This window comes from Peromyscus eremicus, chromosome 19 (assembly GCF_949786415.1).
Source record: "Peromyscus eremicus chromosome 19, PerEre_H2_v1, whole genome shotgun sequence".
NCBI classification, from domain to species: Eukaryota; Metazoa; Chordata; class Mammalia; order Rodentia; family Cricetidae; genus Peromyscus; species Peromyscus eremicus.
Window position 1 is genome coordinate 59347012 of NC_081435.1, and position 12206 is coordinate 59359217.

Genomic DNA, 12206 nt, shown 5'->3' on the forward strand with positions numbered 1-12206 from the left:
GAGAAGAGATATTTTGGTGATATTATTCATGAAAGGTGTGGATATCCATGAACTAATGATAAATATCTGTCAATAAAATGTAGCAAAGACGGCTATGTAATCATATACTATCCATTTAGGCTTATTAACTAATTAATATTATGATTATTTCTGTGAGACTGAAAAGGTTAAAGATACCAAAGTAACATACATAGAAAAAAAAGCAACTATCTAATTTCTTTCTTAAAAACTCATTGTGTTACTGTCAGTGATTCACTTAAAACTGGGATCAAAATAAAACAGTGAGTAAAAGAGTGTTTTATTTTGTATTTTTGTTTTGTTTTGTTTTTTTGTTTTGTTTTTCGAGACAGGATTTCTCTGTGTAGTTTTGGTTCCTGTCCTGGATCTCACTCTGTACAACAGACTGGTCTGAAACTCATAGAGATCTACCTGGCTCTGCCTCCTGTGTGTTGGGATTAAAGGCGTGCACCACTGCAGCCCGGCTAAGAGTGTTTTAATACAAAAGAAGCCTTATCATTTTCTCTGACAAATGATATTACTATCTTTCTAAGATAGGTTTAAAACAACAACAAGATAAAAAACAAAACAAAACAGCAACAACAAAAGCAAAACAAAAACCAAATAAAGTACAATCACATGGGCTCTGTTAGACTTTAAGGATAATTAGCTGAAATAATTAGACTTTCCTTAAAAAGAATCTGCCATCTCTAATCTCCATTCCAGCTTCATGCATATACTTTTCCTATGTATTTGAAAACTATTGAGTAATTAAAGACCATAGAAGTTCTCTATGCATCATTAAATTTGATAATTAAAGTTGTTTGCATCAAGTTCATTAACTGTTAAACCAACCATTCATGGACATCAATGTCCTGTGGGAACTTTTTCACTAGAGGCATGAAAATGAACCTAAACCTCTCCATATGGGACATTAATGATAAATCAAGTGTGACTCCCTCAAGGTCCACTGTTAGGAACCATCTTCTGTAAAAGAGCTTGGTGATTCCATAGCAGTTGTATTACTGAAAAGTCTCATGCCAGTACAGATAGTACCTTCCCCATAGTTGGACAAATGGAGTTTAAATTTCAGTGAATTATCTACTGTCTGCATACTCTAGCACCTCCTGAGGGCACAGGCCATATACAATTATGGAAGAATCACATTTAGTTGGCTTGTAGGTGGTGGACGAGTTGCACAGAATCTCAGGTGATAATCCAATTATCTCCACCACCTGAACCTTCTATGAATGCCTTTCAACAGTCAACAGGCTGGGTCTAGAGATCCTCTTACAAGTAGTTATAGTCATAAGCATTTATAGCTGCTGTGGCGGAAATGATGTTTACCATGGTCACAGGATAGCAATCTACAGCACAAAGGAATATGTGGTATTTGCCTGTAAGATTCCCAAAATTCATTCCACACTTAGTCTGCATTTAGTTATGGGCTCTAACACGGTGTTAATTTGGACAGGTATCATTTGGATTGAAGAATCTTAGAAATCGATACTCATTTCAATCTTCTCCTTTATTACATATTCCCAAATGATTCTGATAACTTCTAAGCTTTACCCATATATCTAAGCAGACTAATAAGTGGACAGAATGTGGGTTGTCAGTCATAACACAGTAGCTGAGAGTGTGGGCTGACAAGTCAGGTAGACTCCTTCAAAGTTATGTGTCCTTGGGCATTTGCTTCATTTCTCAGTGACTTTCATCCTCCAACAAGTTTGGCATTATTTCCTCCTTTGTATTATGGGATGAATCAGTTACTATTTTTAAGAATTTGAGATTTAACATAGCACCTAGCACTTGGCAAGTTTAATGTAAGTTTCAATCATTGTTTGTCAAATCTGCATGCATTACCACTAGTTATTTAGTGTTAAGGATGGTATCTGGATTCTTTCAATCTATGAAATAAAAACAGTTATATATTGTAAGCTGTATTATTCTAATGCTGAACCGAATTATGATTCTAAATTGTAGCAAATAGTTTTTAACAAGATGGTTCTTCAAGTCGCTATTTTCTTTTGTGTTTTCTGTTTTCTTTGTGCTGATCTGTTACATAAGTGGAACCGATTATAACCATTGACACGTGCTTTCCCATAAACTACAATAATATGTGTTTTTAAATTACTCTTTAGATTAAAATATTCTAGTCAAAAAGTTTATTCCCTAAGACATTTTAAATACATGAAGGAGGAGCAGACAATATTATGAGTAGTTTGGGAACCAATGTCAAAGGCAACATCACAGGTATATATCAAAATCCCTTTATGTTTTAGTTTTTACTGCTCCTTGTCTGATATTATTTGCAGATACATATTTTAATTTCAAAATAAAAAAGTAACATAGTTCTTTGGCTAAAATATCACTGGATGTTCCATTTATATTTGACTTATAAGTTAAAATCTATTTCATCAGAGGTATATTCTACTAAAAATTTTATTTAAAAATTTATATATATATATTACACATTTAGTCTGCTATGTAGTTACAGCTCAGTATTTCAATTTTCATAGCAATTACGCCATATCATATGACTTATAGGGAAAAATCACAAAGAATAGTGCATCTTGGAACATTCTAAATAATGATATTTTCTATCATATTCTAATGTAATTCAACAATCCTATCATCAAGAACTAGTAAGAGCCTAGAGCAGTGAATAACCATAGACTTAGCTAAATGTGGTTCATATTATGTTTGTGGTGCCAGAAGCCATATCTTCATGTATGGCAGATTAACATAACCTCCAGTGAAACATTTTTAACCACAGTGATGTGCTTTTTCAGCCTTACAAAAAAGGCTAATCAAACATTTTCATTTACTGGGATGGGAAAGTACTATTCATTACAGTCATGCCCCAGGGCTCTGCTAACACTCCTATGTTCTGTCTTGACATAGTCCAAAGGGACCTGGTCAATCCACTTACTTTGCAATCTACTTTATTTGGCCATTATACTGATAACATCATTTTAGTCAGATCAACTGAGCAAGAAATGACAACTTCATGGGATGCTCTGCTCAAAATCACATGCCTAGAGAGTAGGAGATAAAATCAATAAAGATGATGTGGCCTATTGTACCAGTAAAGATTTTAATGGTACTATGTTTTGAGAAATACCATGTTATATACCTTACAAGTGAGAAGAAAATTTGAATATCACACTTCCATAAAACTGACAGAATTCTCCATGTTTTAAGTATTTGGGGTTTTCAGGCAGCACATGCCTTTTGCAATGATTTACCAGGTAATTTAAAAGGTTTTCATTCTTACATGGAAACAGGTGTTTTTGGTAGTCTGGTATATGTTGTGAGCATCCCTGACATTTGGGTTGTGTTACTTTTGAATTATATAATATTTAAAATGTAGGGAAGAAGGAATCTGTGTAAAGATCATGGCAAGCCCCAACAAGAGAATCACAAAGAAAACTACACAGCATTCTATAGCAAAGTCAGATCACTTATATGAGAGGTATAAATGCCATTTAAAATTGCTTTTGGAGAATATTAGAGTGTGTTGGAGGAAACAAGATAGCCAGTCATGGGAGAATCACTGATTAAGTGGCCAGAGTAGCCCATCATGAGCAGCACTAGCTATGTCCAAATAAATCAAAAGGTCAAGAGATCTTCATCATTGTGATAACATAAAGATATTGTACCAAGAACAAGCAGGGCAAGAACATATACTTTCAGAAGTCCAATCACACTGATTTTTTTAAACGCTATTGCACAAGAGCACTTTTCCCTCTCAATTCTCACTTATGGGAATGTGACTCAGGAGGAAAAGATTAACTATCAAGTTTAACTATCTTAGTATAATGCTATATAATTCCTATACTAAAGCCTCACCTAGGAATGCACTGAAGGAGAGACATTTCCTAATGAGAAGAATGTTTTAACATATATTAAGACAGAAGGGACCTAAGCTAAAACTACACATATACATACATACATATATATATATATATATATATATATATATATATATATATACACACATTCACAGATTCTCTCTCTCTCTCTCTCTCTTTCTCTCTCTGTCTCTGTCTCTGTCTCGTATACATTCACACATTCTCTTTCTATCACACACATGCACACACACACACACACACACACGCATAAGATGCTGTAGTTTAGCTGATTTGTTATGGACTGAGAAGAGGAGTGATATGGAGATTAGAAATACAGAAATTTTAAGGAAGGGGCCTATGGATGGGCTTAGGAAATTTAACATCAAGTGGAAAGATTTTTGAAGTTCAGGTCAAAAGAGATTGCATCCTTCACAGAAATGATACTAAGTAAGAGATAATGATGTGAAAGAAATCCAGCAGGCTGAGCACTCAATCTCCAGCTCCAATGGCAGCATATCAGTGATGCAAATGAAAAGCACAAGACAGGATGAAGACTCTAGTTGACCCATCAGCATAGGCTCCTGCTCCTTGAAGCTCCTGTCATTACTGAATGCATGACTGAGTAGCAACTAAGTCAAAAGTTGAGCTCCTAATTAAACATCATTTAGCCACCAGCTAGATTCTCGGGGCTATGTTGTTTGGATTCCATCCACTCTAGAAATACTAGACATTCATGAACTAGACTAGACACATAATTTTCCTCAAGGCTTCAGTTTGCACTGCTGTCTCAGAGTTCATAAAATACTTCAGATTTCTAATAATTCCGTAAAATCCCAAGTAAGGAAAGTGGGTTTACACGACAATGGGATCTAGTGACTCTTCAATCATGGAAATTCTGCCGACTCTATGCAAACAAAGTAAAACATATAGGGTGTGTTTGAGGAAGCAAATGGTAGATAATATCCTCAAACGATGGGATGGCTTCCACTGGAGTACAGTAAATTCTCTAAATCAATGACCAGTATCTGGTGTCATGTCCTTATCCTTTATAATAAGTAGACACAAGAGGCTGAGATAGTTTTGGGACTATTCACTATCACTACAATTGACCTACTTAAGGACTCTATTTCTGATTTCTGCAACTGTATACAGGCTCTACAGATTTAGAAGCTCTCATTCTCAAAGGAGGATTGTTCCCATCATTAAACTTTGAGCTCTCACTGGTGCCTTGTCCTTTCCAGCAAGGCAGAATACCACCTTGCGGAGAATAATTGCTTAAGTCACATGGGTGGAGAAATAGGAATAAACATGAAAGATACTCTGGCAACCAAAGGCAGAGTTCTTTTAATGATCTAGTCCTCAATTTTAATAATGAAATGACTCCTAAGTATCTATGGACTGTGAAGAGAAAGATTAAATGTCTCAACCAGACAATATACAGAGATCAGTGTTAAGTCTAAAGAGCACACCCCCCAATAATGGCAGTGCTGTTAACAGTGACTTAAAAAGAAGGACACTAATCTAGAAAACTGAAGGATTCTTACTGCGTTACTCCTAACACAGGTTCTATTTGCCAGGAAGCTCCATTTATCCCCTTAACCCCAAAGGTCAACTGCCTTGGGTGAGGCCATCTGGTCCCCCCTTCATTTAAACAGAATACATCAATATAAAGACCCCCATTCCCCTGACTGTCATAAAAAATCCACTTTGTTTTCCAACATTTTGTTTTTCTCTGCTCCCTCAACTACAGTGAGAGATGGCCTTTCAGTTTGAGACCCCAATAACCCCTTCTTCCTTCCCATGCAGTGATCCAGTTCTGTGGTTTTACTGTGCCCTTGCTTATGTAAGTAGATGTTTCAGTTGGTGATAAGACACTTCAAGAGTAGTGCATCCTTGAGATGAGTTGGAGTTAGTTTTTAAGTATTGTAGGTCATCTCAATTTTGCTTTTGACCAAGGCAATTATTCTAGCCACTGCCTTAGCATATCCGTTTCTAGGATTTATGATACACATAGATTTGTGTAGAACACAGAAAAAAGTCTTAAGCCCTCATCAAGGAAATTTCTAATTGTAACAAATGGAGACCATTACAGAAAACCACAACCAATCAAAATGTGGAGTTGTTGAGCCCAGTCTGAAGGATACACCTATTACACAATTCCTGAACCTAAGGCTTGGGAATATTTGGAAGAAGAGGCAGAAATATTGTAAAATACAAAGGATTGGGGAGTTTGCCATGAGTTTGTGTCTAGTAGAAATGTCAGAAGCTACAAGAACAAGCTCAACCCATCATGACTGCCTAAACACGATCTGAACAAGGACTACAATAGGCATGTTAATATAGACAAAGACCTGCAGGCAATTAAGAAATGCAGAGAGCAGGGGAAATAGTCTTCCTCAGGGAAGAGTGCATCAATTGGTTATCTAGTACCAAAAGGTCAGCCTTGAAAACGTACATGTCAGTAACATTATACAGACTGAGGAGGTCGTAGTTATGTATTTGGTTATATACACATATACGTATGCACCAACAGTTAATTACATGAAAAAGTGTCCATGGGTTTGGAAAGGAGTGAGGAGAGTTATATGCATGTGCTTGAAGGAAGGAAAGAGAAGGGGGAAATGGTGTAATTATATCATAGTCTTCAAGAAATAATTTAAAATAAATAAGAATTATATATAGAATATTTGAGCTATTAAATTATGTCTAATATATTTTATTTATTATTTAAGATATTTTATAGTGAATAAAAGATATTATGTGTATATAAACATATATATATATATATATATATATATACACACACACAATACATATGTGTGCTATATGTAGATGCAGCTCCCTAAAAAGGAGTAATTGTTTTATAAGCAAAAGATAAAAATATAATAAATACAAAACATTTGTATTTGATAGAAAAATCAACATTTTTCTCTCACTCTCCCAATACTTAGAGTTTTAATAACCCCCCAGGATTATAGCATTCTTTGGTGTGTTTACCACCATAGTATGAGGTGATCAATATTTATGAGTCTATCACATTTCCCAGGTTGTATGGTTTACAGTTATTGCTGATCTCAATGCACTCCTATCATTTCAGAATTCATTTTTAATGTCAAAGTCTGCCATACGGCTGCATCCTCTTGATTATCACAGGATTGGCTCCTTGTTTGAAGCACATGCAGAATGAAGGACAAGGTGAATGACAAGCCTTTATTTGTTGAGAAGTCTCTGTCTATTTGTTAAGAAGAATTGCATGAAGAAGTTATTCAAGTGATATGGGTATCTATCCTGAAAAATCTTTCCACTAGTAGTCACTTTTCTTTTCTTTGTAATAACTTTGCTGACTGAACTATAAATCTACAGTTTACGTGAGCATTAGCATTAAAATATTCATTGATTAATTATGTCCTTGGAAGTTAGGAGAAAACAGTGGGATAAAGCTTTTATTTTATCTATCCCAATAAGTACCTATTTATCTTGACACTAAACAAAAAGATAAATTCAATGGTCAACGTTTGTGTAGCAACTTACAGCCTACAAATTCCCTCAAAATACATTTATTAACTAAAGTTTTTTTTTTTTTTGTGTGTGTGTGTGTGTGTGTTTATGTGTGTGTGTCTGTGAGAGAGTGCTTGCATTGGGATACATATATCTGCATATGTGTGATTAGGACAGAGCAGAGGACAATCCTGGTTTTATTACTCAGACACCTTCCCCTTTACTTGGACACTGGATTTCTGACTGACCTGGAACTTCAGCCGGGAGCCCCAGAAATCAACGTGTCTCTGCCACAGTCCTGCCACCATCACTGGGATGATGAATGCCTATTATTACATATGTTTTTTATTGGTTTGTTTGCTTGTTTGTTTTTGTGTGGCTTCTGGACTTCAGATCTTTGATCTCCACACTTCTGAGTAAAGTACTTTACCAACTGAGCCACCTCCTCAGCCCTTACATTGTCTTTTTTGAATAAATTACTCATTACAATTTATAACTGAGGAAATGGAGTCTTGCAAAGTTTTGACAATCACCTAAGAATCTGTTCACTGACATATAGGCCTTCTCAATGTTTGCAACTGTGCAGAAGTAAGCCAAATAAGAATGCAGAGATGGCATATGCACAAGTGTCTCATTTTCAATAACTAATACAGGGTCAATGACAAAATTGTGCTAAATCAATGTGCCTTTTTGGAAAATAGTTAACTTGAGTGTCTGCACTTCTTACAGTAAGAGGAGACTTCAGTAGGAGGGATGGTGAGAACACATTTTCCATTAATTTCATTTTTACCAAGGCAAGCAAAACATAGCATTTTAGTTATTTGAATTTATGGCCACAGATGAAGAAGCTAATAATTTCAGTTAATAACTCTTTTTGAAAAATTTATTCTGTATCTTCTTGACTAGAATTAATTTTTAACTATTTATGAAATACAATTCCCTAGGAATGTTGTGTTCTATGGTATGTTCACCACAATAGGAATTCATTCCATAGTGCCAAGCTGAACTTTTACTCATTTGAACTCAGTGAAAGAACTTGGAAGAAGGATATTGTCATTTCAATGAACAGTTTATTTTGTAGGAGGGAGCTGTCTGGTGACATGCATGGGAATTGGTCTTCCAACACACTAGTCGAGAGCATGGCAATCCTCTTCTAACTTGTGTTCCTGAGGTCTGGGAACAATTGATCATCTAGTAACCATGATTAAGTATTTATAGTGCAGAGTCCCTTCTCATGTTAAGAGAGACTCGACTTAATTGGCCACCAGTGGCTCCCATGATTAAGGCATGTTTTAGCTTTAGTTATAAGCTCTTCTATATTGCTGCATAGGTGTTATTAAACTGAAAAATTGCATTCAAATACATCTCTTAGTGTTGCAATTAATTGTACACTTTTTCAATGTTTTATAAAATGTCTGCAGGTTTATTAGTTCAAAGCAACCTTGAGAAATATACACCCCCATGGCTTGAAGTTGACGTGTAGTTAAGCAGCATTCACACAGGTATAGTTCCTGTCTGTTTGGATTCCTAAATTGTTTTCTATCTTGATTTGTAACCATTCACAAAGAAAATACCACAGGTTTCTGATTTTATGTGTTGGTGTTCATGACCAGGAAAAATATTTTTGTTAATTCCAGGCTATATGATATACTGCCTTAATAAAATGTTTAAAATGCAGTATCATTTGTAATCGGTGACCTTTAGAATGAGGGGACAGGTAATTGTTAAAGTTCTCATTTTTCTTAATATCTCACCAATTTATTTCCTCTACCACAGTGAAACTCTATCTTGTTACCTACAGTTGAGAGAAAAAAATAAATCATGCATTAGAAAATATGCACTATTAGCACGAGATCCCCACTCTATATTTCTTTCTAATTTTTTGATTTGAATAGTTTGCCCAATACATTCAAAGTTTTAAAAAATGTGTTCTATTTGTGATTACATGGAATCTTCCCATGGCGTTTTTATATGTGGTAAAATATGAGGAGTATACCATTTCTTCCCATGATAATTTTATTCTATTCTTACGTATCTCTATTAAACACCTTTCAGATTATATAATCCTCTGCGATATGTACATTAGTAGTCTCACAACCCTCACCCCATAACTAGAAATTTACTTTCAGTGAACTACTTGGAACACTGTGAATAAATTCAATGTATCCCAGAAGGTAGACTCATAATAAATAACTAGAATTAACTAATACGTCAATCGTTTTTCCTTTTCTCTTGCCTATTTCCCTTCTCTCTAGGTTCAAAACAATGGTTAACATCTACACCCAATACCTTATATGCAGAATTTTTCAATTAATACTTATCCCCAGTCCAGTTTAGTAGATGGTGACTCAGGGGACATTTACCATGATCAGCAACACAAGATCTTAGCTCTTGTTTACCTATGTGCAACTCTGGCTATTAGTTTACAAATTTTAAACTAAAATGTTTTTATTTTTATGACACTTAACACATTTTGGGGGGCTGGGTTGTTTGCTAAATAGTGGAATTGGACCTATATTACCTTTCACTTGGAAAAAAGGCTTCTTATCAACATCCTTTATACCCTCCCCATCCCAAAGCACTAACTGAAATGAACAGCAATATCAGAAATATAACTCTGTCATCAGTTCTGAGAAGAGACTATTAGGCACTTAAAGTGTTATAAAGCAGCTAACCTGCTTTAATTTATATGTGTTACTGTTTACATAATGTACCTATGTGTTCCTGGTATTCATTAAACTCTTAAATGTGGAGGAGCCATCCTCTGTCATTGGAAATGTGTGTGATAGGCAGAAATCATGAAGTCTGCTCCATGCACATATTTTGCCAGTGTTAGCCAAATACCTTTATTGACAGCATCCTGCACTATAATGATTTTTAAAATGCTACTGATAGATCTTTATTTAGTGAAAACCATGCATAAGTTTCCTCTTTTACAATACACACATTTTCAATATTTTCTCAAAATTGGTTTTCTGTAAAGAAAAACATACTATTAACTTCTTAATTTAATTAAGAAGATTATGTTACTGCAATACCCAAGTCACTAATTACTCAAGGGGAAAAAAATCAGGTCACTATAGATAAAAGATTGGACAAACATCACAAGGTTTATGTAAATGGACACAGGGTTGAACAGGTTATTGTCTTCATTTGGAGGAGAAACAGATTGTTATGGTTGCCAAGAGTAACTGTCAGCCACAAGTCTATGGACACTCCAAAGCTGAACAGCTGTGCTGTGCAGGGCCACAATGTGCCTTAAAATGTATGTTGACCATTTATTGTTTAAATTTAAATAGAGAGGGCTATGTTCTTCACACCATGGTCAACCTCATTGCTTAATTTATATTTATAGCTGGCCTCTCCACCATCTGTGCGCACAGCCCACTCTGCATCTCTGAGGAATTAGAGTGACATTATTTGAAAACCAGATTAAATAGCCAGGAAAAAGCAATCCATCACTTATCGGGGGAGTGTTAAGAGAGTCATAGTAATACTCTTCCATGTTTTGGCATTTCTGTCTTCATTTCCTATCATTTCTTCCTAATTCAATGAAAAATGTAAAAGATACTGGTCCAAAACGTCACTGACAATACTCTACACCTAGATCACAAAGAACACCCTAAGCTGACCTTAGTGCAGAGCCAAATAACATTACTGGAAAGGAGGCCTATGTCCCTTTACAGACTCTTATACCTCAATGAACCAGAATCTAAGATTACTAAACAAAACCAACAGCCGTTGAAAGGGGAACATTGTGGAATGTACACAATTCAATATTTATAATAGGCATATTGGGTGAGCAGAACTATGGGGAACTGAAAGAAAACAACTTTTTTTTCACAGTATCCATTGTATCAGAGATGTCTTCCTGGTATTTGAATCTCAGGTCAATCACCTGACCCTGGAATTATCTTAAAGTATTTAAAAAAAGCTTATTTTTGCATATATCTATATATCTATATATCTATATATATATATGATCAAACAAATCAATTCTATAAAATAAAGAACTTAAGCATAAACACAAACCACAAGCAAATTTGTAAGCATACACACTTACAAACAAATAAATACTCTAAGGTAATCTTAATCAAAACACTGAAGTTAATAGTAAATTTATCATTTGTCCCCAGATCCTGAAGCAGATCTGTGATCCAAAACAAGCAACAGTTGTGTGTCTAATGGTACCTGCGCTTTTAGTCCCTTGACTTTGTTTTTGACCTGTGCTTAGAGCTTCTTTGGGGTCAGAGAGGGAAAAAAAGATCTTGGTGTGATGGAGCAAAGTCTGGTTTTCTCAATATATACCCTTCAAATTCCACCATCATGGAAAATATACATGCATATACTTCAGAGGGTAGTCATTTGTATTTCTCAGAGACCTCCTCTTTAGGTATCTCGATACTAGGCCCCAACCTCTTGCCCTAGCTTCTTGCTTAACTTCACACCTGACTGCATCTCTCTCTTTTGGAGGAGAGGACCTCTTAGTATGGGTTTTACCAATAAATCTTCTGCCTTGATTTACCCTGGTTCTTTGTTCTTTTCAGTTTCTTCCCACTTTTGATTTTTCTTTGTCATCCCTGCATTTTGAATAGCACCAGATAGCTTTCAGCTAGAATACCTTTTCCATTTCTCATATTTGCCATCATTCCCAATCATCTCTCTCTCTCTCTGTCTCTCTCTCTCTCCCCCCAGGGTATCTCTTTGTATCTATATTACTGGATTATCTGAAGAGAGAAAAATCCCACAAAACATAAAGATGGACATATTTCAGAACTTCCTGTGGGTAGCTGCCAGGATGGCCCTAGGCCTCTACTCAGTTCTAACAGGTACTAGGAGAATCTACCAACTCTT

At 35.5% G+C, this 12206-nt stretch overlaps 1 protein-coding gene across 1 annotated transcript in view; it reads right to left on the reverse strand.

Annotated features, from left to right (window-relative positions):
• The window catches only part of Dcc (DCC netrin 1 receptor), a 722447-nt gene that overhangs the window by 414929 nt on the left and 295312 nt on the right, over window positions 1-12206 (reverse strand). The window lies entirely within an intron of this gene.